The 25,269-nt window shown below is 44.9% G+C and overlaps 43 non-coding genes across 43 annotated transcripts; all 43 read left to right on the forward strand.

The window, feature by feature from the left end:
- Positions 1-11: 11 nt before the first annotated feature.
- On the forward strand, positions 12-175 carry LOC144393940 (U1 spliceosomal RNA). The gene has a single exon (XR_013456780.1). It is a non-coding gene; the product is annotated as a U1 spliceosomal RNA (small nuclear RNA).
- A 442-nt stretch (positions 176-617) lies between these two features.
- On the forward strand, positions 618-732 carry LOC144393808 (U5 spliceosomal RNA). Its single transcript, XR_013456648.1, has one exon. It is a non-coding gene; the product is annotated as a U5 spliceosomal RNA (small nuclear RNA).
- A 602-nt stretch (positions 733-1,334) lies between these two features.
- Positions 1,335-1,525, forward strand: LOC144393600 (U2 spliceosomal RNA). Its single transcript, XR_013456441.1, has one exon. It is a non-coding gene; the product is annotated as a U2 spliceosomal RNA (small nuclear RNA).
- Positions 1,526-1,801: 276 nt separating this feature from the next.
- Positions 1,802-1,965, forward strand: LOC144393413 (U1 spliceosomal RNA). The gene has a single exon (XR_013456254.1). It is a non-coding gene; the product is annotated as a U1 spliceosomal RNA (small nuclear RNA).
- A 442-nt stretch (positions 1,966-2,407) lies between these two features.
- LOC144393811 (U5 spliceosomal RNA) lies at positions 2,408-2,522 on the forward strand. Its single transcript, XR_013456650.1, has one exon. It is a non-coding gene; the product is annotated as a U5 spliceosomal RNA (small nuclear RNA).
- Positions 2,523-3,124: 602 nt separating this feature from the next.
- Positions 3,125-3,315, forward strand: LOC144393603 (U2 spliceosomal RNA). The gene has a single exon (XR_013456443.1). It is a non-coding gene; the product is annotated as a U2 spliceosomal RNA (small nuclear RNA).
- A 276-nt stretch (positions 3,316-3,591) lies between these two features.
- Positions 3,592-3,755, forward strand: LOC144393415 (U1 spliceosomal RNA). The gene has a single exon (XR_013456255.1). It is a non-coding gene; the product is annotated as a U1 spliceosomal RNA (small nuclear RNA).
- A 442-nt stretch (positions 3,756-4,197) lies between these two features.
- Positions 4,198-4,312, forward strand: LOC144393812 (U5 spliceosomal RNA). Its single transcript, XR_013456651.1, has one exon. It is a non-coding gene; the product is annotated as a U5 spliceosomal RNA (small nuclear RNA).
- A 602-nt stretch (positions 4,313-4,914) lies between these two features.
- On the forward strand, positions 4,915-5,105 carry LOC144393604 (U2 spliceosomal RNA). The gene has a single exon (XR_013456444.1). It is a non-coding gene; the product is annotated as a U2 spliceosomal RNA (small nuclear RNA).
- Positions 5,106-5,381: 276 nt separating this feature from the next.
- On the forward strand, positions 5,382-5,545 carry LOC144393416 (U1 spliceosomal RNA). Its single transcript, XR_013456256.1, has one exon. It is a non-coding gene; the product is annotated as a U1 spliceosomal RNA (small nuclear RNA).
- A 442-nt stretch (positions 5,546-5,987) lies between these two features.
- LOC144393813 (U5 spliceosomal RNA) lies at positions 5,988-6,102 on the forward strand. Its single transcript, XR_013456652.1, has one exon. It is a non-coding gene; the product is annotated as a U5 spliceosomal RNA (small nuclear RNA).
- Positions 6,103-6,704: 602 nt separating this feature from the next.
- On the forward strand, positions 6,705-6,895 carry LOC144393661 (U2 spliceosomal RNA). The gene has a single exon (XR_013456502.1). It is a non-coding gene; the product is annotated as a U2 spliceosomal RNA (small nuclear RNA).
- A 276-nt stretch (positions 6,896-7,171) lies between these two features.
- Positions 7,172-7,335, forward strand: LOC144393417 (U1 spliceosomal RNA). Its single transcript, XR_013456257.1, has one exon. It is a non-coding gene; the product is annotated as a U1 spliceosomal RNA (small nuclear RNA).
- Positions 7,336-7,777: 442 nt separating this feature from the next.
- LOC144393814 (U5 spliceosomal RNA) lies at positions 7,778-7,892 on the forward strand. The gene has a single exon (XR_013456653.1). It is a non-coding gene; the product is annotated as a U5 spliceosomal RNA (small nuclear RNA).
- A 602-nt stretch (positions 7,893-8,494) lies between these two features.
- LOC144393605 (U2 spliceosomal RNA) lies at positions 8,495-8,685 on the forward strand. Its single transcript, XR_013456445.1, has one exon. It is a non-coding gene; the product is annotated as a U2 spliceosomal RNA (small nuclear RNA).
- A 276-nt stretch (positions 8,686-8,961) lies between these two features.
- LOC144393418 (U1 spliceosomal RNA) lies at positions 8,962-9,125 on the forward strand. The gene has a single exon (XR_013456258.1). It is a non-coding gene; the product is annotated as a U1 spliceosomal RNA (small nuclear RNA).
- A 442-nt stretch (positions 9,126-9,567) lies between these two features.
- On the forward strand, positions 9,568-9,682 carry LOC144393815 (U5 spliceosomal RNA). Its single transcript, XR_013456655.1, has one exon. It is a non-coding gene; the product is annotated as a U5 spliceosomal RNA (small nuclear RNA).
- A 602-nt stretch (positions 9,683-10,284) lies between these two features.
- Positions 10,285-10,475, forward strand: LOC144393606 (U2 spliceosomal RNA). Its single transcript, XR_013456447.1, has one exon. It is a non-coding gene; the product is annotated as a U2 spliceosomal RNA (small nuclear RNA).
- A 276-nt stretch (positions 10,476-10,751) lies between these two features.
- LOC144393420 (U1 spliceosomal RNA) lies at positions 10,752-10,915 on the forward strand. The gene has a single exon (XR_013456261.1). It is a non-coding gene; the product is annotated as a U1 spliceosomal RNA (small nuclear RNA).
- A 442-nt stretch (positions 10,916-11,357) lies between these two features.
- On the forward strand, positions 11,358-11,472 carry LOC144393816 (U5 spliceosomal RNA). The gene has a single exon (XR_013456656.1). It is a non-coding gene; the product is annotated as a U5 spliceosomal RNA (small nuclear RNA).
- A 602-nt stretch (positions 11,473-12,074) lies between these two features.
- On the forward strand, positions 12,075-12,265 carry LOC144393607 (U2 spliceosomal RNA). Its single transcript, XR_013456448.1, has one exon. It is a non-coding gene; the product is annotated as a U2 spliceosomal RNA (small nuclear RNA).
- A 276-nt stretch (positions 12,266-12,541) lies between these two features.
- LOC144393421 (U1 spliceosomal RNA) lies at positions 12,542-12,705 on the forward strand. The gene has a single exon (XR_013456262.1). It is a non-coding gene; the product is annotated as a U1 spliceosomal RNA (small nuclear RNA).
- Positions 12,706-13,147: 442 nt separating this feature from the next.
- Positions 13,148-13,262, forward strand: LOC144393817 (U5 spliceosomal RNA). Its single transcript, XR_013456657.1, has one exon. It is a non-coding gene; the product is annotated as a U5 spliceosomal RNA (small nuclear RNA).
- Positions 13,263-13,864: 602 nt separating this feature from the next.
- On the forward strand, positions 13,865-14,055 carry LOC144393608 (U2 spliceosomal RNA). The gene has a single exon (XR_013456449.1). It is a non-coding gene; the product is annotated as a U2 spliceosomal RNA (small nuclear RNA).
- A 276-nt stretch (positions 14,056-14,331) lies between these two features.
- On the forward strand, positions 14,332-14,495 carry LOC144393422 (U1 spliceosomal RNA). Its single transcript, XR_013456263.1, has one exon. It is a non-coding gene; the product is annotated as a U1 spliceosomal RNA (small nuclear RNA).
- Positions 14,496-14,937: 442 nt separating this feature from the next.
- On the forward strand, positions 14,938-15,052 carry LOC144393818 (U5 spliceosomal RNA). The gene has a single exon (XR_013456658.1). It is a non-coding gene; the product is annotated as a U5 spliceosomal RNA (small nuclear RNA).
- Positions 15,053-15,654: 602 nt separating this feature from the next.
- LOC144393609 (U2 spliceosomal RNA) lies at positions 15,655-15,845 on the forward strand. Its single transcript, XR_013456450.1, has one exon. It is a non-coding gene; the product is annotated as a U2 spliceosomal RNA (small nuclear RNA).
- A 276-nt stretch (positions 15,846-16,121) lies between these two features.
- Positions 16,122-16,285, forward strand: LOC144393423 (U1 spliceosomal RNA). Its single transcript, XR_013456264.1, has one exon. It is a non-coding gene; the product is annotated as a U1 spliceosomal RNA (small nuclear RNA).
- A 442-nt stretch (positions 16,286-16,727) lies between these two features.
- Positions 16,728-16,842, forward strand: LOC144393819 (U5 spliceosomal RNA). The gene has a single exon (XR_013456659.1). It is a non-coding gene; the product is annotated as a U5 spliceosomal RNA (small nuclear RNA).
- A 602-nt stretch (positions 16,843-17,444) lies between these two features.
- On the forward strand, positions 17,445-17,635 carry LOC144393732 (U2 spliceosomal RNA). Its single transcript, XR_013456573.1, has one exon. It is a non-coding gene; the product is annotated as a U2 spliceosomal RNA (small nuclear RNA).
- Positions 17,636-17,911: 276 nt separating this feature from the next.
- Positions 17,912-18,075, forward strand: LOC144393424 (U1 spliceosomal RNA). Its single transcript, XR_013456265.1, has one exon. It is a non-coding gene; the product is annotated as a U1 spliceosomal RNA (small nuclear RNA).
- A 442-nt stretch (positions 18,076-18,517) lies between these two features.
- LOC144393820 (U5 spliceosomal RNA) lies at positions 18,518-18,632 on the forward strand. Its single transcript, XR_013456660.1, has one exon. It is a non-coding gene; the product is annotated as a U5 spliceosomal RNA (small nuclear RNA).
- A 602-nt stretch (positions 18,633-19,234) lies between these two features.
- Positions 19,235-19,425, forward strand: LOC144393610 (U2 spliceosomal RNA). Its single transcript, XR_013456451.1, has one exon. It is a non-coding gene; the product is annotated as a U2 spliceosomal RNA (small nuclear RNA).
- A 276-nt stretch (positions 19,426-19,701) lies between these two features.
- Positions 19,702-19,865, forward strand: LOC144393426 (U1 spliceosomal RNA). Its single transcript, XR_013456266.1, has one exon. It is a non-coding gene; the product is annotated as a U1 spliceosomal RNA (small nuclear RNA).
- A 442-nt stretch (positions 19,866-20,307) lies between these two features.
- Positions 20,308-20,422, forward strand: LOC144393823 (U5 spliceosomal RNA). Its single transcript, XR_013456662.1, has one exon. It is a non-coding gene; the product is annotated as a U5 spliceosomal RNA (small nuclear RNA).
- Positions 20,423-21,024: 602 nt separating this feature from the next.
- Positions 21,025-21,215, forward strand: LOC144393611 (U2 spliceosomal RNA). Its single transcript, XR_013456452.1, has one exon. It is a non-coding gene; the product is annotated as a U2 spliceosomal RNA (small nuclear RNA).
- A 276-nt stretch (positions 21,216-21,491) lies between these two features.
- On the forward strand, positions 21,492-21,655 carry LOC144393427 (U1 spliceosomal RNA). The gene has a single exon (XR_013456267.1). It is a non-coding gene; the product is annotated as a U1 spliceosomal RNA (small nuclear RNA).
- Positions 21,656-22,097: 442 nt separating this feature from the next.
- On the forward strand, positions 22,098-22,215 carry LOC144393922 (U5 spliceosomal RNA). Its single transcript, XR_013456761.1, has one exon. It is a non-coding gene; the product is annotated as a U5 spliceosomal RNA (small nuclear RNA).
- A 702-nt stretch (positions 22,216-22,917) lies between these two features.
- Positions 22,918-23,108, forward strand: LOC144393613 (U2 spliceosomal RNA). The gene has a single exon (XR_013456453.1). It is a non-coding gene; the product is annotated as a U2 spliceosomal RNA (small nuclear RNA).
- Positions 23,109-23,384: 276 nt separating this feature from the next.
- Positions 23,385-23,548, forward strand: LOC144393428 (U1 spliceosomal RNA). The gene has a single exon (XR_013456268.1). It is a non-coding gene; the product is annotated as a U1 spliceosomal RNA (small nuclear RNA).
- A 442-nt stretch (positions 23,549-23,990) lies between these two features.
- On the forward strand, positions 23,991-24,105 carry LOC144393824 (U5 spliceosomal RNA). The gene has a single exon (XR_013456663.1). It is a non-coding gene; the product is annotated as a U5 spliceosomal RNA (small nuclear RNA).
- Positions 24,106-24,519: 414 nt separating this feature from the next.
- LOC144393662 (U2 spliceosomal RNA) lies at positions 24,520-24,710 on the forward strand. The gene has a single exon (XR_013456503.1). It is a non-coding gene; the product is annotated as a U2 spliceosomal RNA (small nuclear RNA).
- A 276-nt stretch (positions 24,711-24,986) lies between these two features.
- Positions 24,987-25,150, forward strand: LOC144393429 (U1 spliceosomal RNA). Its single transcript, XR_013456269.1, has one exon. It is a non-coding gene; the product is annotated as a U1 spliceosomal RNA (small nuclear RNA).
- The last annotated feature ends 119 nt before the right edge of the window (positions 25,151-25,269 follow it).

Below are 25,269 nucleotides of genomic sequence, written 5' to 3' on the forward strand. Positions count from 1 at the left end.
ACCACCAACTCATACTTACCTGGCAGGGGAGATACCATGATCAAGAAGGTGGTTCACCCAGGGCGAGGCTCAGTCATTGCACTGCGACTGTGCTGACCACTGCGAATTCCCCAAATGTGGGAATCTCGACTGCATAATTTGTGGTAGTGGGGGACTGCGTTCGCGCTCTCCCCTGATATTGAAGTCAAAGAAAAACCAGGTGTCCCGTTTAATCATCACTGTCTGAATCCCTAGTGAAATCAACCACATTTCAGCAGGATTTTACACGGATTAATCACCACTGCACTGGAGTCTCCGGTGGAGGGAGTCTACAATCAGCAAATCACTGTCTGAATCCAAAGTGAAATCAACCAGATTTCAGCATTAATCATCACTGCGCTGGAGTCTCCAGTGGAGCACGTCTCAAATCAGCAAATCACTGTCTGAATCCAAAGTGAAATCAAGCACATTTCAGCAGGACTTTACACTTTTGCTTGTAAACAAATCAATGAGTTTTTGATGGCTGGTGCTGGGGAATGGGTTTGGCATTGGACAACCGCAGCTCAACCAGTCCCAACCACAAGAGGGATCACTGTTGCGACTGGGATATAAGGCTGCCTGTCACCTGATTCCGCAACTGACTTTGGTTTCTCTTCAATACGCATAAGTCTTTCGCCTTTTACTAAAGACTTCCGTGGAGAGGAACAACAATGAGTTGACCATATTTTTGGCAGGCTCTGCCAATTGGCTGAGCCTCATGTACTTGTGTGAAAAGAAAAGTAGTTGGACAGAGGCTCCTGACAATGGAGCACAAACAAAGTTGTGTTTACTTATCACTGGAGTCACTAGTGCAGCAAGTCTCAAATCACTGTCTGAATCCAAAGTGAAATCAACCAGATTTCAGCAGGATTTTACAGGGATTAATGGTCACTTTACTGGAGTCTCCGGTGGAGCACGTCTCAAATCAGCAAATCACTGTCTGAATTCATTGTGAAATCAACAAGATTTTCAGCAGGAATCATCACTGGAGTCACTAGTGGAGCCTTGCAGCAAGTCTCAAATCTCTGTCTGAATCCATTGTGAAATCAACAAGATTTTCAGCAGGACTTTACAGTGATTAATCATCACTGGAGTCTCTAGTGTCTGAAACAACAGTGAAATCAACCAGATTTCAGCAGGAGTTTACACTTTTGCTTGTAAACAAATCAATGATTTTAGCTTTTTTGAGGACGGGGGCAGCGTGGGGAGTGGGTTGTTAAGTAGCAAGCGACTGCTACGCCCAGTTGAAAGAACCGCACCGCGACAATTGAGATATGTGCTGGTACGTTGGGTCTGCAAACAAACAGTTTGGTGTTATCGCTTCTCGGCCTTTTGGCTAAGATCAAGTGTAGTATCTGTTCTTATCAGTTTAATATCTGATATGTCCTCTATACGAGGACTACATATTAAGCCGATTTTTAGCTCTGGGAGATGAAAAAGGGGCTTGCTCCGTTCACTCCAAGCATCGACCCGGTATTGCAGCACCTCCGGGAACGGTGCACCCTTTAAATTGTGGAAAATAAAAGAAATGGTAACCTGAATCAGTGGTGTGGTGTTGGAAATGATTTCTGCTTTGAGTAAAACAAGTCTCACCTCCACATAGTTTTTAAGACTGAGGCTTTTGGCAAGTGACTTATGCTTACTCATCAATAGTGCCTTTGTTTTGCAAGTCTCAAATCACTGATTTTAACTTCACCGATCTGTGAGGACGGTGCCATCTGCGAACCGTCACCACAAATGCTGTGACTGGGAATACCGTCCCTGCCTCTGTCACCACCAACTCATACTTACCTGGCAGGGGAGATACCATGATCAAGAAGGTGGTTCACCCAGGGCGAGGCTCAGTCATTGCACTGCGACTGTGCTGACCACTGCGAATTCCCCAAATGTGGGAATCTCGACTGCATAATTTGTGGTAGTGGGGGACTGCGTTCGCGCTCTCCCCTGATATTGAAGTCAAAGAAAAACCAGGTGTCCCGTTTAATCATCACTGTCTGAATCCCTAGTGAAATCAACCACATTTCAGCAGGATTTTACACGGATTAATCACCACTGCACTGGAGTCTCCGGTGGAGGGAGTCTACAATCAGCAAATCACTGTCTGAATCCAAAGTGAAATCAACCAGATTTCAGCATTAATCATCACTGCGCTGGAGTCTCCAGTGGAGCACGTCTCAAATCAGCAAATCACTGTCTGAATCCAAAGTGAAATCAAGCACATTTCAGCAGGACTTTACACTTTTGCTTGTAAACAAATCAATGAGTTTTTGATGGCTGGTGCTGGGGAATGGGTTTGGCATTGGACAACCGCAGCTCAACCAGTCCCAACCACAAGAGGGATCACTGTTGCGACTGGGATATAAGGCTGCCTGTCACCTGATTCCGCAACTGACTTTGGTTTCTCTTCAATACGCATAAGTCTTTCGCCTTTTACTAAAGACTTCCGTGGAGAGGAACAACAATGAGTTGACCATATTTTTGGCAGGCTCTGCCAATTGGCTGAGCCTCATGTACTTGTGTGAAAAGAAAAGTAGTTGGACAGAGGCTCCTGACAATGGAGCACAAACAAAGTTGTGTTTACTTATCACTGGAGTCACTAGTGCAGCAAGTCTCAAATCACTGTCTGAATCCAAAGTGAAATCAACCAGATTTCAGCAGGATTTTACAGGGATTAATGGTCACTTTACTGGAGTCTCCGGTGGAGCACGTCTCAAATCAGCAAATCACTGTCTGAATTCATTGTGAAATCAACAAGATTTTCAGCAGGAATCATCACTGGAGTCACTAGTGGAGCCTTGCAGCAAGTCTCAAATCTCTGTCTGAATCCATTGTGAAATCAACAAGATTTTCAGCAGGACTTTACAGTGATTAATCATCACTGGAGTCTCTAGTGTCTGAAACAACAGTGAAATCAACCAGATTTCAGCAGGAGTTTACACTTTTGCTTGTAAACAAATCAATGATTTTAGCTTTTTTGAGGACGGGGGCAGCGTGGGGAGTGGGTTGTTAAGTAGCAAGCGACTGCTACGCCCAGTTGAAAGAACCGCACCGCGACAATTGAGATATGTGCTGGTACGTTGGGTCTGCAAACAAACAGTTTGGTGTTATCGCTTCTCGGCCTTTTGGCTAAGATCAAGTGTAGTATCTGTTCTTATCAGTTTAATATCTGATATGTCCTCTATACGAGGACTACATATTAAGCCGATTTTTAGCTCTGGGAGATGAAAAAGGGGCTTGCTCCGTTCACTCCAAGCATCGACCCGGTATTGCAGCACCTCCGGGAACGGTGCACCCTTTAAATTGTGGAAAATAAAAGAAATGGTAACCTGAATCAGTGGTGTGGTGTTGGAAATGATTTCTGCTTTGAGTAAAACAAGTCTCACCTCCACATAGTTTTTAAGACTGAGGCTTTTGGCAAGTGACTTATGCTTACTCATCAATAGTGCCTTTGTTTTGCAAGTCTCAAATCACTGATTTTAACTTCACCGATCTGTGAGGACGGTGCCATCTGCGAACCGTCACCACAAATGCTGTGACTGGGAATACCGTCCCTGCCTCTGTCACCACCAACTCATACTTACCTGGCAGGGGAGATACCATGATCAAGAAGGTGGTTCACCCAGGGCGAGGCTCAGTCATTGCACTGCGACTGTGCTGACCACTGCGAATTCCCCAAATGTGGGAATCTCGACTGCATAATTTGTGGTAGTGGGGGACTGCGTTCGCGCTCTCCCCTGATATTGAAGTCAAAGAAAAACCAGGTGTCCCGTTTAATCATCACTGTCTGAATCCCTAGTGAAATCAACCACATTTCAGCAGGATTTTACACGGATTAATCACCACTGCACTGGAGTCTCCGGTGGAGGGAGTCTACAATCAGCAAATCACTGTCTGAATCCAAAGTGAAATCAACCAGATTTCAGCATTAATCATCACTGCGCTGGAGTCTCCAGTGGAGCACGTCTCAAATCAGCAAATCACTGTCTGAATCCAAAGTAAAATCAAGCACATTTCAGCAGGACTTTACACTTTTGCTTGTAAACAAATCAATGAGTTTTTGATGGCTGGTGCTGGGGAATGGGTTTGGCATTGGACAACCGCAGCTCAACCAGTCCCAACCACAAGAGGGATCACTGTTGCGACTGGGATATAAGGCTGCCTGTCACCTGATTCCGCAACTGACTTTGGTTTCTCTTCAATACGCATAAGTCTTTCGCCTTTTACTAAAGACTTCCGTGGAGAGGAACAACAATGAGTTGACCATATTTTTGGCAGGCTCTGCCAATTGGCTGAGCCTCATGTACTTGTGTGAAAAGAAAAGTAGTTGGACAGAGGCTCCTGACAATGGAGCACAAACAAAGTTGTGTTTACTTATCACTGGAGTCACTAGTGCAGCAAGTCTCAAATCACTGTCTGAATCCAAAGTGAAATCAACCAGATTTCAGCAGGATTTTACAGGGATTAATGGTCACTTTACTGGAGTCTCCGGTGGAGCACGTCTCAAATCAGCAAATCACTGTCTGAATTCATTGTGAAATCAACAAGATTTTCAGCAGGAATCATCACTGGAGTCACTAGTGGAGCCTTGCAGCAAGTCTCAAATCCCTGTCTGAATCCATTGTGAAATCAACAAGATTTTCAGCAGGACTTTACAGTGATTAATCATCACTGGAGTCTCTAGTGTCTGAAACAACAGTGAAATCAACCAGATTTCAGCAGGAGTTTACACTTTTGCTTGTAAACAAATCAATGATTTTAGCTTTTTTGAGGACGGGGGCAGCGTGGGGAGTGGGTTGTTAAGTAGCAAGCGACTGCTACGCCCAGTTGAAAGAACCGCACCGCGACAATTGAGATATGTGCTGGTACGTTGGGTCTGCAAACAAACAGTTTGGTGTTATCGCTTCTCGGCCTTTTGGCTAAGATCAAGTGTAGTATCTGTTCTTATCAGTTTAATATCTGATATGTCCTCTATACGAGGACTACATATTAAGCCGATTTTTAGCTCTGGGAGATGAAAAAGGGGCTTGCTCCGTTCACTCCAAGCATCGACCCGGTATTGCAGCACCTCCGGGAACGGTGCACCCTTTAAATTGTGGAAAATAAAAGAAATGGTAACCTGAATCAGTGGTGTGGTGTTGGAAATGATTTCTGCTTTGAGTAAAACAAGTCTCACCTCCACATAGTTTTTAAGACTGAGGCTTTTGGCAAGTGACTTATGCTTACTCATCAATAGTGCCTTTGTTTTGCAAGTCTCAAATCACTGATTTTAACTTCACCGATCTGTGAGGACGGTGCCATCTGCGAACCGTCACCACAAATGCTGTGACTGGGAATACCGTCCCTGCCTCTGTCACCACCAACTCATACTTACCTGGCAGGGGAGATACCATGATCAAGAAGGTGGTTCACCCAGGGCGAGGCTCAGTCATTGCACTGCGACTGTGCTGACCACTGCGAATTCCCCAAATGTGGGAATCTCGACTGCATAATTTGTGGTAGTGGGGGACTGCGTTCGCGCTCTCCCCTGATATTGAAGTCAAAGAAAAACCAGGTGTCCCGTTTAATCATCACTGTCTGAATCCCTAGTGAAATCAACCACATTTCAGCAGGATTTTACACGGATTAATCACCACTGCACTGGAGTCTCCGGTGGAGGGAGTCTACAATCAGCAAATCACTGTCTGAATCCAAAGTGAAATCAACCAGATTTCAGCATTAATCATCACTGCGCTGGAGTCTCCAGTGGAGCACGTCTCAAATCAGCAAATCACTGTCTGAATCCAAAGTGAAATCAAGCACATTTCAGCAGGACTTTACACTTTTGCTTGTAAACAAATCAATGAGTTTTTGATGGCTGGTGCTGGGGAATGGGTTTGGCATTGGACAACCGCAGCTCAACCAGTCCCAACCACAAGAGGGATCACTGTTGCGACTGGGATATAAGGCTGCCTGTCACCTGATTCCGCAACTGACTTTGGTTTCTCTTCAATACGCATAAGTCTTTCGCCTTTTACTAAAGACTTCCGTGGAGAGGAACAACAATGAGTTGACCATATTTTTGGCAGGCTCTGCCAATTGGCTGAGCCTCATGTACTTGTGTGAAAAGAAAAGTAGTTGGACAGAGGCTCCTGACAATGGAGCACAAACAAAGTTGTGTTTACTTATCACTGGAGTCACTAGTGCAGCAAGTCTCAAATCACTGTCTGAATCCAAAGTGAAATCAACCAGATTTCAGCAGGATTTTACAGGGATTAATGGTCACTTTACTGGAGTCTCCGGTGGAGCACGTCTCAAATCAGCAAATCACTGTCTGAATTCATTGTGAAATCAACAAGATTTTCAGCAGGAATCATCACTGGAGTCACTAGTGGAGCCTTGCAGCAAGTCTCAAATCTCTGTCTGAATCCATTGTGAAATCAACAAGATTTTCAGCAGGACTTTACAGTGATTAATCATCACTGGAGTCTCTAGTGTCTGAAACAACAGTGAAATCAACCAGATTTCAGCAGGAGTTTACACTTTTGCTTGTAAACAAATCAATGATTTTAGCTTTTTTGAGGACGGGGGCAGCGTGGGGAGTGGGTTGTTAAGTAGCAAGCGACTGCTACGCCCAGTTGAAAGAACCGCACCGCGACAATTGAGATATGTGCTGGTACGTTGGGTCTGCAAACAAACAGTTTGGTGTTATCGCTTCTCGGCCTTTTGGCTAAGATCAAGTGTAGTATCTGTTCTTATCAGTTTAATATCTGATATGTCCTCTATACGAGGACTACATATTAAGCCGATTTTTAGCTCTGGGAGATGAAAAAGGGGCTTGCTCCGTTCACTCCAAGCATCGACCCGGTATTGCACCCCCTCCGGGAACGGTGCACCCTTTAAATTGTGGAAAATAAAAGAAATGGTAACCTGAATCAGTGGTGTGGTGTTGGAAATGATTTCTGCTTTGAGTAAAACAAGTCTCACCTCCACATAGTTTTTAAGACTGAGGCTTTTGTCAAGTGACTCATGCTTACTCATCAATAGTGCCTTTGTTTTGCAAGTCTCAAATCACTGATTTTAACTTCACCGGTCTGTGAGGACGGTGCCATCTGCGAACCGTCACCACAAATGCTGTGACTGGGAATACCGTCCCTGCCTCTGTCACCACCAACTCATACTTACCTGGCAGGGGAGATACCATGATCAAGAAGGTGGTTCACCCAGGGCGAGGCTCAGTCATTGCACTGCGACTGTGCTGACCACTGCGAATTCCCCAAATGTGGGAATCTCGACTGCATAATTTGTGGTAGTGGGGGACTGCGTTCGCGCTCTCCCCTGATATTGAAGTCAAAGAAAAACCAGGTGTCCCGTTTATTCATCACTGTCTGAATCCCTAGTGAAATCAACCACATTTCAGCAGGATTTTACACGGATTAATCACCACTGCACTGGAGTCTCCAGTGGAGGGAGTCTACAATCAGCAAATCACTGTCTGAATCCAAAGTGAAATCAACCAGATTTCAGCATTAACCATCACTGCGCTGGAGTCTCCAGTGGAGCACGTCTCAAATCAGCAAATCACTGTCTGAATCCAAAGTGAAATCAAGCACATTTCAGCAGGACTTTACACTTTTGCATGTAAACAAATCAATGAGTTGTTGATGGCTGGTGCTGGGGAATGGGTTTGGCATTGGACAACCGCAGCTCAACCAGTCCCAACCACAAGAGGGATCACTGTTGCGACTGGGATATAAGGCTGCCTGCCACCTGATTCCGCAACTGACTTTGGTTTCTCTTCAATACGCATAAGTCTTTCGCCTTTTACTAAAGACTTCCGTGGAGAGGAACAACAATGAGTTGACCATATTTTTGGCAGGCTCTGCCAATTGGCTGAGCCTCATGTACTTGTGTGAAAAGAAAAGTAGTTGGACAGAGGCTCCTGACAATGGAGCACAAACAAAGTTGTGTTTACTTATCACTGGAGTCACTAGTGCAGCAAGTCTCAAATCACTGTCTGAATCCAAAGTGAAATCAACCAGATTTCAGCAGGATTTTACAGGGATTAATGGTCACTTTACTGGAGTCTCCGGTGGAGCACGTCTCAAATCAGCAAATCACTGTCTGAATTCATTGTGAAATCAACAAGATTTTCAGCAGGAATCATCACTGGAGTCACTAGTGGAGCCTTGCAGCAAGTCTCAAATCTCTGTCTGAATCCATTGTGAAATCAACAAGATTTTCAGCAGGACTTTACAGTGATTAATCATCACTGGAGTCTCTAGTGTCTGAAACAACAGTGAAATCAACCAGATTTCAGCAGGAGTTTACACTTTTGCTTGTAAACAAATCAATGATTTTAGCTTTTTTGAGGACGGGGGCAGCGTGGGGAGTGGGTTGTTAAGTAGCAAGCGACTGCTACGCCCAGTTGAAAGAACCGCACCGCGACAATTGAGATATGTGCTGGTACGTTGGGTCTGCAAACAAACAGTTTGGTGTTATCGCTTCTCGGCCTTTTGGCTAAGATCAAGTGTAGTATCTGTTCTTATCAGTTTAATATCTGATATGTCCTCTATACGAGGACTACATATTAAGCCGATTTTTAGCTCTGGGAGATGAAAAAGGGGCTTGCTCCGTTCACTCCAAGCATCGACCCGGTATTGCAGCACCTCCGGGAACGGTGCACCCTTTAAATTGTGGAAAATAAAAGAAATGGTAACCTGAATCAGTGGTGTGGTGTTGGAAATGATTTCTGCTTTGAGTAAAACAAGTCTCACCTCCACATAGTTTTTAAGACTGAGGCTTTTGGCAAGTGACTTATGCTTACTCATCAATAGTGCCTTTGTTTTGCAAGTCTCAAATCACTGATTTTAACTTCACCGATCTGTGAGGACGGTGCCATCTGCGAACCGTCACCACAAATGCTGTGACTGGGAATACCGTCCCTGCCTCTGTCACCACCAACTCATACTTACCTGGCAGGGGAGATACCATGATCAAGAAGGTGGTTCACCCAGGGCGAGGCTCAGTCATTGCACTGCGACTGTGCTGACCACTGCGAATTCCCCAAATGTGGGAATCTCGACTGCATAATTTGTGGTAGTGGGGGACTGCGTTCGCGCTCTCCCCTGATATTGAAGTCAAAGAAAAACCAGGTGTCCCGTTTAATCATCACTGTCTGAATCCCTAGTGAAATCAACCACATTTCAGCAGGATTTTACACGGATTAATCACCACTGCACTGGAGTCTCCGGTGGAGGGAGTCTACAATCAGCAAATCACTGTCTGAATCCAAAGTGAAATCAACCAGATTTCAGCATTAATCATCACTGCGCTGGAGTCTCCAGTGGAGCACGTCTCAAATCAGCAAATCACTGTCTGAATCCAAAGTGAAATCAAGCACATTTCAGCAGGACTTTACACTTTTGCTTGTAAACAAATCAATGAGTTTTTGATGGCTGGTGCTGGGGAATGGGTTTGGCATTGGACAACCGCAGCTCAACCAGTCCCAACCACAAGAGGGATCACTGTTGCGACTGGGATATAAGGCTGCCTGTCACCTGATTCCGCAACTGACTTTGGTTTCTCTTCAATACGCATAAGTCTTTCGCCTTTTACTAAAGACTTCCGTGGAGAGGAACAACAATGAGTTGACCATATTTTTGGCAGGCTCTGCCAATTGGCTGAGCCTCATGTACTTGTGTGAAAAGAAAAGTAGTTGGACAGAGGCTCCTGACAATGGAGCACAAACAAAGTTGTGTTTACTTATCACTGGAGTCACTAGTGCAGCAAGTCTCAAATCACTGTCTGAATCCAAAGTGAAATCAACCAGATTTCAGCAGGATTTTACAGGGATTAATGGTCACTTTACTGGAGTCTCCGGTGGAGCACGTCTCAAATCAGCAAATCACTGTCTGAATTCATTGTGAAATCAACAAGATTTTCAGCAGGAATCATCACTGGAGTCACTAGTGGAGCCTTGCAGCAAGTCTCAAATCTCTGTCTGAATCCATTGTGAAATCAACAAGATTTTCAGCAGGACTTTACAGTGATTAATCATCACTGGAGTCTCTAGTGTCTGAAACAACAGTGAAATCAACCAGATTTCAGCAGGAGTTTACACTTTTGCTTGTAAACAAATCAATGATTTTAGCTTTTTTGAGGACGGGGGCAGCGTGGGGAGTGGGTTGTTAAGTAGCAAGCGACTGCTACGCCCAGTTGAAAGAACCGCACCGCGACAATTGAGATATGTGCTGGTACGTTGGGTCTGCAAACAAACAGTTTGGTGTTATCGCTTCTCGGCCTTTTGGCTAAGATCAAGTGTAGTATCTGTTCTTATCAGTTTAATATCTGATATGTCCTCTATACGAGGACTACATATTAAGCCGATTTTTAGCTCTGGGAGATGAAAAAGGGGCTTGCTCCGTTCACTCCAAGCATCGACCCGGTATTGCAGCACCTCCGGGAACGGTGCACCCTTTAAATTGTGGAAAATAAAAGAAATGGTAACCTGAATCAGTGGTGTGGTGTTGGAAATGATTTCTGCTTTGAGTAAAACAAGTCTCACCTCCACATAGTTTTTAAGACTGAGGCTTTTGGCAAGTGACTTATGCTTACTCATCAATAGTGCCTTTGTTTTGCAAGTCTCAAATCACTGATTTTAACTTCACCGATCTGTGAGGACGGTGCCATCTGCGAACCGTCACCACAAATGCTGTGACTGGGAATACCGTCCCTGCCTCTGTCACCACCAACTCATACTTACCTGGCAGGGGAGATACCATGATCAAGAAGGTGGTTCACCCAGGGCGAGGCTCAGTCATTGCACTGCGACTGTGCTGACCACTGCGAATTCCCCAAATGTGGGAATCTCGACTGCATAATTTGTGGTAGTGGGGGACTGCGTTCGCGCTCTCCCCTGATATTGAAGTCAAAGAAAAACCAGGTGTCCCGTTTAATCATCACTGTCTGAATCCCTAGTGAAATCAACCACATTTCAGCAGGATTTTACACGGATTAATCACCACTGCACTGGAGTCTCCGGTGGAGGGAGTCTACAATCAGCAAATCACTGTCTGAATCCAAAGTGAAATCAACCAGATTTCAGCATTAATCATCACTGCGCTGGAGTCTCCAGTGGAGCACGTCTCAAATCAGCAAATCACTGTCTGAATCCAAAGTGAAATCAAGCACATTTCAGCAGGACTTTACACTTTTGCTTGTAAACAAATCAATGAGTTTTTGATGGCTGGTGCTGGGGAATGGGTTTGGCATTGGACAACCGCAGCTCAACCAGTCCCAACCACAAGAGGGATCACTGTTGCGACTGGGATATAAGGCTGCCTGTCACCTGATTCCGCAACTGACTTTGGTTTCTCTTCAATACGCATAAGTCTTTCGCCTTTTACTAAAGACTTCCGTGGAGAGGAACAACAATGAGTTGACCATATTTTTGGCAGGCTCTGCCAATTGGCTGAGCCTCATGTACTTGTGTGAAAAGAAAAGTAGTTGGACAGAGGCTCCTGACAATGGAGCACAAACAAAGTTGTGTTTACTTATCACTGGAGTCACTAGTGCAGCAAGTCTCAAATCACTGTCTGAATCCAAAGTGAAATCAACCAGATTTCAGCAGGATTTTACAGGGATTAATGGTCACTTTACTGGAGTCTCCGGTGGAGCACGTCTCAAATCAGCAAATCACTGTCTGAATTCATTGTGAAATCAACAAGATTTTCAGCAGGAATCATCACTGGAGTCACTAGTGGAGCCTTGCAGCAAGTCTCAAATCCCTGTCTGAATCCATTGTGAAATCAACAAGATTTTCAGCAGGACTTTACAGTGATTAATCATCACTGGAGTCTCTAGTGTCTGAAACAACAGTGAAATCAACCAGATTTCAGCAGGAGTTTACACTTTTGCTTGTAAACAAATCAATGATTTTAGCTTTTTTGAGGACGGGGGCAGCGTGGGGAGTGGGTTGTTAAGTAGCAAGCGACTGCTACGCCCAGTTGAAAGAACCGCACCGCGACAATTGAGATATGTGCTGGTACGTTGGGTCTGCAAACAAACAGTTTGGTGTTATCGCTTCTCGGCCTTTTGGCTAAGATCAAGTGTAGTATCTGTTCTTATCAGTTTAATATCTGATATGTCCTCTATACGAGGACTACATATTAAGCCGATTTTTAGCTCTGGGAGATGAAAAAGGGGCTTGCTCCGTTCACTCCAAGCATCGACCCGGTATTGCAGCACCTCCGGGAACGGTGCACCCTTTAAATTGTGGAAAATAAAAGAAATGGTAACCTGAATCAGTGGTGTGGTGTTGGAAATGATTTCTGCTTTGAGTAAAACAAGTCTCACCTCCACATAGTTTTTAAGACTGAGGCTTTTGGCAAGTGACTTATGCTTACTCATCAATAGTGCCTTTGTTTTGCAAGTCTCAAATCACTGATTTTAACTTCACCGATCTGTGAGGACGGTGCCATCTGCGAACCGTCACCACAAATGCTGTGACTGGGAATACCGTCCCTGCCTCTGTCACCACCAACTCATACTTACCTGGCAGGGGAGATACCATGATCAAGAAGGTGGTTCACCCAGGGCGAGGCTCAGTCATTGCACTGCGACTGTGCTGACCACTGCGAATTCCCCAAATGTGGGAATCTCGACTGCATAATTTGTGGTAGTGGGGGACTGCGTTCGCGCTCTCCCCTGATATTGAAGTCAAAGAAAAACCAGGTGTCCCGTTTAATCATCACTGTCTGAATCCCTAGTGAAATCAACCACATTTCAGCAGGATTTTACACGGATTAATCACCACTGCACTGGAGTCTCCGGTGGAGGGAGTCTACAATCAGCAAATCACTGTCTGAATCCAAAGTGAAATCAACCAGATTTCAGCATTAATCATCACTGCGCTGGAGTCTCCAGTGGAGCACGTCTCAAATCAGCAAATCACTGTCTGAATCCAAAGTGAAATCAAGCACATTTCAGCAGGACTTTACACTTTTGCTTGTAAACAAATCAATGAGTTTTTGATGGCTGGTGCTGGGGAATGGGTTTGGCATTGGACAACCGCAGCTCAACCAGTCCCAACCACAAGAGGGATCACTGTTGCGACTGGGATATAAGGCTGCCTGTCACCTGATTCCGCAACTGACTTTGGTTTCTCTTCAATACGCATAAGTCTTTCGCCTTTTACTAAAGACTTCCGTGGAGAGGAACAACAATGAGTTGACCATATTTTTGGCAGGCTCTGCCAATTGGCTGAGCCTCATGTACTTGTGTGAAAAGAAAAGTAGTTGGACAGAGGCTCCTGACAATGGAGCACAAACAAAGTTGTGTTTACTTATCACTGGAGTCACTAGTGCAGCAAGTCTCAAATCACTGTCTGAATCCAAAGTGAAATCAACCAGATTTCAGCAGGATTTTACAGGGATTAATGGTCACTTTACTGGAGTCTCCGGTGGAGCACGTCTCAAATCAGCAAATCACTGTCTGAATTCATTGTGAAATCAACAAGATTTTCAGCAGGAATCATCACTGGAGTCACTAGTGGAGCCTTGCAGCAAGTCTCAAATCTCTGTCTGAATCCATTGTGAAATCAACAAGATTTTCAGCAGGACTTTACAGTGATTAATCATCACTGGAGTCTCTAGTGTCTGAAACAACAGTGAAATCAACCAGATTTCAGCAGGAGTTTACACTTTTGCTTGTAAACAAATCAATGATTTTAGCTTTTTTGAGGACGGGGGCAGCGTGGGGAGTGGGTTGTTAAGTAGCAAGCGACTGCTACGCCCAGTTGAAAGAACCGCACCGCGACAATTGAGATATGTGCTGGTACGTTGGGTCTGCAAACAAACAGTTTGGTGTTATCGCTTCTCGGCCTTTTGGCTAAGATCAAGTGTAGTATCTGTTCTTATCAGTTTAATATCTGATATGTCCTCTATACGAGGACTACATATTAAGCCGATTTTTAGCTCTGGGAGATGAAAAAGGGGCTTGCTCCGTTCACTCCAAGCATCGACCCGGTATTGCAGCACCTCCGGGAACGGTGCACCCTTTAAATTGTGGAAAATAAAAGAAATGGTAACCTGAATCAGTGGTGTGGTGTTGGAAATGATTTCTGCTTTGAGTAAAACAAGTCTCACCTCCACATAGTTTTTAAGACTGAGGCTTTTGGCAAGTGACTTATGCTTACTCATCAATAGTGCCTTTGTTTTGCAAGTCTCAAATCACTGATTTTAACTTCACCGATCTGTGAGGACGGTGCCATCTGCGAACCGTCACCACAAATGCTGTGACTGGGAATACCGTCCCTGCCTCTGTCACCACCAACTCATACTTACCTGGCAGGGGAGATACCATGATCAAGAAGGTGGTTCACCCAGGGCGAGGCTCAGTCATTGCACTGCGACTGTGCTGACCACTGCGAATTCCCCAAATGTGGGAATCTCGACTGCATAATTTGTGGTAGTGGGGGACTGCGTTCGCGCTCTCCCCTGATATTGAAGTCAAAGAAAAACCAGGTGTCCCGTTTAATCATCACTGTCTGAATCCCTAGTGAAATCAACCACATTTCAGCAGGATTTTACACGGATTAATCACCACTGCACTGGAGTCTCCGGTGGAGGGAGTCTACAATCAGCAAATCACTGTCTGAATCCAAAGTGAAATCAACCAGATTTCAGCATTAATCATCACTGCGCTGGAGTCTCCAGTGGAGCACGTCTCAAATCAGCAAATCACTGTCTGAATCCAAAGTGAAATCAAGCACATTTCAGCAGGACTTTACACTTTTGCTTGTAAACAAATCAATGAGTTTTTGATGGCTGGTGCTGGGGAATGGGTTTGGCATTGGACAACCGCAGCTCAACCAGTCCCAACCACAAGAGGGATCACTGTTGCGACTGGGATATAAGGCTGCCTGTCACCTGATTCCGCAACTGACTTTGGTTTCTCTTCAATACGCATAAGTCTTTCGCCTTTTACTAAAGACTTCCGTGGAGAGGAACAACAATGAGTTGACCATATTTTTGGCAGGCTCTGCCAATTGGCTGAGCCTCATGTACTTGTGTGAAAAGAAAAGTAGTTGGACAGAGGCTCCTGACAATGGAGCACAAACAAAGTTGTGTTTACTTATCACTGGAGTCACTAGTGCAGCAAGTCTCAAATCACTGTCTGAATCCAAAGTGAAATCAACCAGATTTCAGCAGGATTTTACAGGGATTAATGGTCACTTTACTGGAGTCTCCGGTGGAGCACGTCTCAAATCAGCAAATCACTGTCTGAATTCATTGTGAAATCAACAAGATTTTCAGCAGGAATCATCACTGGAGTCACTAGTGGAGCCTTGCAGCAAGTCTCAAATCCCTGTCTGAATCCATTGTGAAATCAACAAGATTTTCAGCAGGACTTTACAGTGATTAATCATCACTGGAGTCTCTAGTGTCTGAAACAACAGTGAAATCAACCAGATTTCAGCAGGAGTTTACACTTTTGCTTGTAAACAAATCAATGATTTTAGCTTTTTTGAGGACGGGGGCAGCGTGGGGAGTGGGTTGTTAAGTAGCAAGCGACTGCTACGCCCAGTTGAAAGAACCGCACCGCGACAATTGAGATATGTGCTGGTACGTTGGGTCTGCAAACAAACAGTTTGGTGTTATCGCTTCTCGGCCTTTTGGCTAAGATCAAGTGTAGTATCTGTTCTTATCAGTTTAATATCTGATATGTCCTCTATACGAGGACTACATATTAAGCCGATTTTTAGCTCTGGGAGATGAAAAAGGGGCTTGCTCCGTTCACTCCAAGCATCGACCCGGTATTGCAGCACCTCCGGGAACGGTGCACCCTTTAAATTGTGGAAAATAAAAGAAATGGTAACCTGAATCAGTGGTGTGGTGTTGGAAATGATTTCTGCTTTGAGTAAAACAAGTCTCACCTCCACATAGTTTTTAAGACTGAGGCTTTTGGCAAGTGACTTATGCTTACTCATCAATAGTGCCTTTGTTTTGCAAGTCTCAAATCACTGATTTTAACTTCACCGATCTGTGAGGACGGTGCCATCTGCGAACCGTCACCACAAATGCTGTGACTGGGAATACCGTCCCTGCCTCTGTCACCACCAACTCATACTTACCTGGCAGGGGAGATACCATGATCAAGAAGGTGGTTCACCCAGGGCGAGGCTCAGTCATTGCACTGCGACTGTGCTGACCACTGCGAATTCCCCAAATGTGGGAATCTCGACTGCATAATTTGTGGTAGTGGGGGACTGCGTTCGCGCTCTCCCCTGATATTGAAGTCAAAGAAAAACCAGGTGTCCCGTTTAATCATCACTGTCTGAATCCCTAGTGAAATCAACCACATTTCAGCAGGATTTTACACGGATTAATCACCACTGCACTGGAGTCTCCGGTGGAGGGAGTCTACAATCAGCAAATCACTGTCTGAATCCAAAGTGAAATCAACCAGATTTCAGCATTAATCATCACTGCGCTGGAGTCTCCAGTGGAGCACGTCTCAAATCAGCAAATCACTGTCTGAATCCAAAGTGAAATCAAGCACATTTCAGCAGGACTTTACACTTTTGCTTGTAAACAAATCAATGAGTTTTTGATGGCTGGTGCTGGGGAATGGGTTTGGCATTGGACAACCGCAGCTCAACCAGTCCCAACCACAAGAGGGATCACTGTTGCGACTGGGATATAAGGCTGCCTGTCACCTGATTCCGCAACTGACTTTGGTTTCTCTTCAATACGCATAAGTCTTTCGCCTTTTACTAAAGACTTCCGTGGAGAGGAACAACAATGAGTTGACCATATTTTTGGCAGGCTCTGCCAATTGGCTGAGCCTCATGTACTTGTGTGAAAAGAAAAGTAGTTGGACAGAGGCTCCTGACAATGGAGCACAAACAAAGTTGTGTTTACTTATCACTGGAGTCACTAGTGCAGCAAGTCTCAAATCACTGTCTGAATCCAAAGTGAAATCAACCAGATTTCAGCAGGATTTTACAGGGATTAATGGTCACTTTACTGGAGTCTCCGGTGGAGCACGTCTCAAATCAGCAAATCACTGTCTGAATTCATTGTGAAATCAACAAGATTTTCAGCAGGAATCATCACTGGAGTCACTAGTGGAGCCTTGCAGCAAGTCTCAAATCTCTGTCTGAATCCATTGTGAAATCAACAAGATTTTCAGCAGGACTTTACAGTGATTAATCATCACTGGAGTCTCTAGTGTCTGAAACAACAGTGAAATCAACCAGATTTCAGCAGGAGTTTACACTTTTGCTTGTAAACAAATCAATGATTTTAGCTTTTTTGAGGACGGGGGCAGCGTGGGGAGTGGGTTGTTAAGTAGCAAGCGACTGCTACGCCCAGTTGAAAGAACCGCACCGCGACAATTGAGATATGTGCTGGTACGTTGGGTCTGCAAACAAACAGTTTGGTGTTATCGCTTCTCGGCCTTTTGGCTAAGATCAAGTGTAGTATCTGTTCTTATCAGTTTAATATCTGATATGTCCTCTATACGAGGAATACATATTAAGCCGATTTTTAGCTCTGGGAGATGAAAAAGGGGCTTGCTCCGTTCACTCCAAGCATCGACCCGGTATTGCACCCCCTCCGGGAACGGTGCACCCTTTAAATTGTGGAAAATAAAAGAAATGGTAACCTGAATCAGTGGTGTGGTGTTGGAAATGATTTCTGCTTTGAGTAAAACAAGTCTCACCTCCACATAGTTTTTAAGACTGAGGCTTTTGTCAAGTGACTCATGCTTACTCATCAATAGTGCCTTTGTTTTGCAAGTCTCAAATCACTGATTTTAACTTCACCGGTCTGTGAGGACGGTGCCATCTGCGAACCGTCACCACAAATGCTGTGACTGGGAATACCGTCCCTGCCTCTGTCACCACCAACTCATACTTACCTGGCAGGGGAGATACCATGATCAAGAAGGTGGTTCACCCAGGGCGAGGCTCAGTCATTGCACTGCGACTGTGCTGACCACTGCGAATTCCCCAAATGTGGGAATCTCGACTGCATAATTTGTGGTAGTGGGGGACTGCGTTCGCGCTCTCCCCTGATATTGAAGTCAAAGAAAAACCAGGTGTCCCGTTTATTCATCACTGTCTGAATCCCTAGTGAAATCAACCACATTTCAGCAGGATTTTACACGGATTAATCACCACTGCACTGGAGTCTCCAGTGGAGGGAGTCTACAATCAGCAAATCACTGTCTGAATCCAAAGTGAAATCAACCAGATTTCAGCATTAACCATCACTGCGCTGGAGTCTCCAGTGGAGCACGTCTCAAATCAGCAAATCACTGTCTGAATCCAAAGTGAAATCAAGCACATTTCAGCAGGACTTTACACTTTTGCATGTAAACAAATCAATGAGTTGTTGATGGCTGGTGCTGGGGAATGGGTTTGGCATTGGACAACCGCAGCTCAACCAGTCCCAACCACAAGAGGGATCACTGTTGCGACTGGGATATAAGGCTGCCTGCCACCTGATTCCGCAACTGACTTTGGTTTCTCTTCAATACGCATAAGTCTTTCGCCTTTTACTAAAGACTTCCGTGGAGAGGAACAACAATGAGTTGACCATATTTTTGGCAGGCTCTGCCAATTGGCTGAGCCTCATGTACTTGTGTGAAAAGAAAAGTAGTTGGACAGAGGCTCCTGACAATGGAGCACAAACAAAGTTGTGTTTACTTATCACTGGAGTCACTAGTGCAGCAAGTCTCAAATCACTGTCTGAATCCAAAGTGAAATCAACCAGATTTCAGCAGGATTTTACAGGGATTAATGGTCACTTTACTGGAGTCTCCGGTGGAGCACGTCTCAAATCAGCAAATCACTGTCTGAATTCATTGTGAAATCAACAAGATTTTCAGCAGGAATCATCACTGGAGTCACTAGTGGAGCCTTGCAGCAAGTCTCAAATCTCTGTCTGAATCCATTGTGAAATCAACAAGATTTTCAGCAGGACTTTACAGTGATTAATCATCACTGGAGTCTCTAGTGTCTGAAACAACAGTGAAATCAACCAGATTTCAGCAGGAGTTTACACTTTTGCTTGTAAACAAATCAATGATTTTAGCTTTTTTGAGGACGGGGGCAGCGTGGGGAGTGGGTTGTTAAGTAGCAAGCGACTGCTACGCCCAGTTGAAAGAACCGCACCGCGACAATTGAGATATGTGCTGGTACGTTGGGTCTGCAAACAAACAGTTTGGTGTTATCGCTTCTCGGCCTTTTGGCTAAGATCAAGTGTAGTATCTGTTCTTATCAGTTTAATATCTGATATGTCCTCTATACGAGGACTACATATTAAGCCGATTTTTAGCTCTGGGAGATGAAAAAGGGGCTTGCTCCGTTCACTCCAAGCATCGACCCGGTATTGCAGCACCTCCGGGAACGGTGCACCCTTTAAATTGTGGAAAATAAAAGAAATGGTAACCTGAATCAGTGGTGTGGTGTTGGAAATGATTTCTGCTTTGAGTAAAACAAGTCTCACCTCCACATAGTTTTTAAGACTGAGGCTTTTGTCAAGTGACTCATGCTTACTCATCAATAGTGCCTTTGTTTTGCAAGTCTCAAATCACTGATTTTAACTTCACCGGTCTGTGAGGACGGTGCCATCTGCGAACCGTCACCACAAATGCTGTGACTGGGAATACCGTCCCTGCCTCTGTCACCACCAACTCATACTTACCTGGCAGGGGAGATACCATGATCAAGAAGGTGGTTCACCCAGGGCGAGGCTCAGTCATTGCACTGCGACTGTGCTGACCACTGCGAATTCCCCAAATGTGGGAATCTCGACTGCATAATTTGTGGTAGTGGGGGACTGCGTTCGCGCTCTCCCCTGATATTGAAGTCAAAGAAAAACCAGGTGTCCCGTTTATTCATCACTGTCTGAATCCCTAGTGAAATCAACCACATTTCAGCAGGATTTTACACGGATTAATCACCACTGCACTGGAGTCTCCAGTGGAGGGAGTCTACAATCAGCAAATCACTGTCTGAATCCAAAGTGAAATCAACCAGATTTCAGCATTAACCATCACTGCGCTGGAGTCTCCAGTGGAGCACGTCTCAAATCAGCAAATCACTGTCTGAATCCAAAGTGAAATCAAGCACATTTCAGCAGGACTTTACACTTTTGCATGTAAACAAATCAATGAGTTGTTGATGGCTGGTGCTGGGGAATGGGTTTGGCATTGGACAACCGCAGCTCAACCAGTCCCAACCACAAGAGGGATCACTGTTGCGACTGGGATATAAGGCTGCCTGCCACCTGATTCCGCAACTGACTTTGGTTTCTCTTCAATACGCATAAGTCTTTCGCCTTTTACTAAAGACTTCCGTGGAGAGGAACAACAATGAGTTGACCATATTTTTGGCAGGCTCTGCCAATTGGCTGAGCCTCATGTACTTGTGTGAAAAGAAAAGTAGTTGGACAGAGGCTCCTGACAATGGAGCACAAACAAAGTTGTGTTTACTTATCACTGGAGTCACTAGTGCAGCAAGTCTCAAATCACTGTCTGAATCCAAAGTGAAATCAACCAGATTTCAGCAGGATTTTACAGGGATTAATGGTCACTTTACTGGAGTCTCCGGTGGAGCACGTCTCAAATCAGCAAATCACTGTCTGAATTCATTGTGAAATCAACAAGATTTTCAGCAGGAATCATCACTGGAGTCACTAGTGGAGCCTTGCAGCAAGTCTCAAATCCCTGTCTGAATCCATTGTGAAATCAACAAGATTTTCAGCAGGACTTTACAGTGATTAATCATCACTGGAGTCTCTAGTGTCTGAAACAACAGTGAAATCAACCAGATTTCAGCAGGAGTTTACACTTTTGCTTGTAAACAAATCAATGATTTTAGCTTTTTTGAGGACGGGGGCAGCGTGGGGAGTGGGTTGTTAAGTAGCAAGCGACTGCTACGCCCAGTTGAAAGAACCGCACCGCGACAATTGAGATATGTGCTGGTACGTTGGGTCTGCAAACAAACAGTTTGGTGTTATCGCTTCTCGGCCTTTTGGCTAAGATCAAGTGTAGTATCTGTTCTTATCAGTTTAATATCTGATATGTCCTCTATACGAGGACTACATATTAAGCCGATTTTTAGCTCTGGGAGATGAAAAAGGGGCTTGCTCCGTTCACTCCAAGCATCGACCCGGTATTGCAGCACCTCCGGGAACGGTGCACCCTTTAAATTGTGGAAAATAAAAGAAATGGTAACCTGAATCAGTGGTGTGGTGTTGGAAATGATTTCTGCTTTGAGTAAAACAAGTCTCACCTCCACATAGTTTTTAAGACTGAGGCTTTTGGCAAGTGACTTATGCTTACTCATCAATAGTGCCTTTGTTTTGCAAGTCTCAAATCACTGATTTTAACTTCACCGATCTGTGAGGACGGTGCCATCTGCGAACCGTCACCACAAATGCTGTGACTGGGAATACCGTCCCTGCCTCTGTCACCACCAACTCATACTTACCTGGCAGGGGAGATACCATGATCAAGAAGGTGGTTCACCCAGGGCGAGGCTCAGTCATTGCACTGCGACTGTGCTGACCACTGCGAATTCCCCAAATGTGGGAATCTCGACTGCATAATTTGTGGTAGTGGGGGACTGCGTTCGCGCTCTCCCCTGATATTGAAGTCAAAGAAAAACCAGGTGTCCCGTTTAATCATCACTGTCTGAATCCCTAGTGAAATCAACCACATTTCAGCAGGATTTTACACGGATTAATCACCACTGCACTGGAGTCTCCGGTGGAGGGAGTCTACAATCAGCAAATCACTGTCTGAATCCAAAGTGAAATCAACCAGATTTCAGCATTAATCATCACTGCGCTGGAGTCTCCAGTGGAGCACGTCTCAAATCAGCAAATCACTGTCTGAATCCAAAGTGAAATCAAGCACATTTCAGCAGGACTTTACACTTTTGCTTGTAAACAAATCAATGAGTTTTTGATGGCTGGTGCTGGGGAATGGGTTTGGCATTGGACAACCGCAGCTCAACCAGTCCCAACCACAAGAGGGATCACTGTTGCGACTGGGATATAAGGCTGCCTGCCACCTGATTCCGCAACTGACTTTGGTTTCTCTTCAATACGCATAAGTCTTTCGCCTTTTACTAAAGACTTCCGTGGAGAGGAACAACAATGAGTTGACCATATTTTTGGCAGGCTCTGCCAATTGACTGAGCCTCATGTACTTGTGTGAAAAGAAAAGTAGTTGGACAGAGGCTCCTGACAATGGAGCACAAACAAAGTTGTGTTTACTTATCACTGGAGTCACTAGTGCAGCAAGTCTCAAATCACTGTCTGAATCCAAAGTGAAATCAACCAGATTTCAGCAGGATTTTACAGGGATTAATGGTCACTTTACTGGAGTCTCCGGTGGAGCACGTCTCAAATCAGCAAATCACTGTCTGAATTCATTGTGAAATCAACAAGATTTTCAGCAGGAATCATCACTGGAGTCACTAGTGGAGCCTTGCAGCAAGTCTCAAATCTCTGTCTGAATCCATTGTGAAATCAACAAGATTTTCAGCAGGACTTTACAGTGATTAATCATCACTGGAGTCACTAGTGGAGCCTTGCAGCAAGTCTCAAATCCCTGTCTGAATCCATTGTGAAATCAACAAGATTTTCAGCAGGACTTTACAGTGATTAATCATCACTGGAGTCTCTAGTGTCTGAAACAACAGTGAAATCAACCAGATTTCAGCAGGAGTTTACACTTTTGCTTGTAAACAAATCAATGATTTTAGCTTTTTTGAGGACGGGGGCAGCGTGGGGAGTGGGTTGTTAAGTAGCAAGCGACTGCTACGCCCAGTTGAAAGAACCGCACCGCGACAATTGAGATATGTGCTGGTACGTTGGGTCTGCAAACAAACAGTTTGGTGTTATCGCTTCTCGGCCTTTTGGCTAAGATCAAGTGTAGTATCTGTTCTTATCAGTTTAATATCTGATATGTCCTCTATACGAGGACTACATATTAAGCCGATTTTTAGCTCTGGGAGATGAAAAAGGGGCTTGCTCCGTTCACTCCAAGCATCGACCCGGTATTGCAGCACCTCCGGGAACGGTGCACCCTTTAAATTGTGGAAAATAAAAGAAATGGTAACCTGAATCAGTGGTGTGGTGTTGGAAATGATTTCTGCTTTGAGTAAAACAAGTCTCACCTCCACATAGTTTTTAAGACTGAGGCTTTTGGCAAGTGACTTATGCTTACTCATCAATAGTGCCTTTGTTTTGCATGTCTCAAATCACTGATTTTAACTTCACCGATCTGTGAGGACGGTGCCATCTGCGAACCGTCACCACAAATGCTGTGACTGGGAATACCGTCCCTGCCTCTGTCACCACCAACTCATACTTACCTGGCAGGGGAGATACCATGATCAAGAAGGTGGTTCACCCAGGGCGAGGCTCAGTCATTGCACTGCGACTGTGCTGACCACTGCGAATTCCCCAAATGTGGGAATCTCGACTGCATAATTTGTGGTAGTGGGGGACTGCGTTCGCGCTCTCCCCTGATATTGAAGTCAAAGAAAAACCAGGTGTCCCGTTTAATCATCACTGTCTGAATCCCTAGTGAAATCAACCACATTTCAGCAGGATTTTACACGGATTAATCACCACTGCACTGGAGTCTCCGGTGGAGGGAGTCTACAATCAGCAAATCACTGTCTGAATCCAAAGTGAAATCAACCAGATTTCAGCATTAATCATCACTGCGCTGGAGTCTCCAGTGGAGCACGTCTCAAATCAGCAAATCACTGTCTGAATCCAAAGTGAAATCAAGCACATTTCAGCAGGACTTTACACTTTTGCTTGTAAACAAATCAATGAGTTTTTGATGGCTGGTGCTGGGGAATGGGTTTGGCATTGGACAACCGCAGCTCAACCAGTCCCAACCACAAGAGGGATCACTGTTGCGACTGGGATATAAGGCTGCCTGCCACCTGATTCCGCAACTGACTTTGGTTTCTCTTCAATACGCATAAGTCTTTCGCCTTTTACTAAAGACTTCCGTGGAGAGGAACAACAATGAGTTGACCATATTTTTGGCAGGCTCTGCCAATTGGCTGAGCCTCATGTACTTGTGTGAAAAGAAAAGTAGTTGGACAGAGGCTCCTGACAATGGAGCACAAACAAAGTTGTGTTTACTTATCACTGGAGTCACTAGTGGAGCCTTGCAGCAAGTCTCAAATCTCTGTCTGAATCCATTGTGAAATCAACAAGATTTTCAGCAGGACTTTACAGTGATTAATCATCACTGGAGTCTCTAGTGTCTGAAACAACAGTGAAATCAACCAGATTTCAGCAGGAGTTTACACTTTTGCTTGTAAACAAATCAATGATTTTAGCTTTTTTGAGGACGGGGGCAGCGTGGGGAGTGGGTTGTTAAGTAGCAAGCGACTGCTACGCCCAGTTGAAAGAACCGCACCGCGACAATTGAGATATGTGCTGGTACGTTGGGTCTGCAAACAAACAGTTTGGTGTTATCGCTTCTCGGCCTTTTGGCTAAGATCAAGTGTAGTATCTGTTCTTATCAGTTTAATATCTGATATGTCCTCTATACGAGGACTACATATTAAGCCGATTTTTAGCTCTGGGAGATGAAAAAGGGGCTTGCTCCGTTCACTCCAAGCATCGACCCGGTATTGCACCCCCTCCGGGAACGGTGCACCCTTTAAATTGTGGAAAATAAAAGAAATGGTAACCTGAATCAGTGGTGTGGTGTTGGAAATGATTTCTGCTTTGAGTAAAACAAGTCTCACCTCCACATAGTTTTTAAGACTGAGGCTTTTGTCAAGTGACTCATGCTTACTCATCAATAGTGCCTTTGTTTTGCAAGTCTCAAATCACTGATTTTAACTTCACCGGTCTGTGAGGACGGTGCCATCTGCGAACCGTCACCACAAATGCTGTGACTGGGAATACCGTCCCTGCCTCTGTCACCACCAACTCATACTTACCTGGCAGGGGAGATACCATGATCAAGAAGGTGGTTCACCCAGGGCGAGGCTCAGTCATTGCACTGCGACTGTGCTGACCACTGCGAATTCCCCAAATGTGGGAATCTCGACTGCATAATTTGTGGTAGTGGGGGACTGCGTTCGCGCTCTCCCCTGATATTGAAGTCAAAGAAAAACCAGGTGTCCCGTTTATTCATCACTGTCTGAATCCCTAGTGAAATCAACCACATTTCAGCAGGATTTTACACGGATTAATCACCACTGCACTGGAGTCT

This window comes from Gasterosteus aculeatus, unplaced genomic scaffold, assembly GCF_964276395.1.
Source record: "Gasterosteus aculeatus unplaced genomic scaffold, fGasAcu3.hap1.1 HAP1_SCAFFOLD_29, whole genome shotgun sequence".
NCBI lineage: Eukaryota > Metazoa > Chordata > Actinopteri > Perciformes > Gasterosteidae > Gasterosteus > Gasterosteus aculeatus.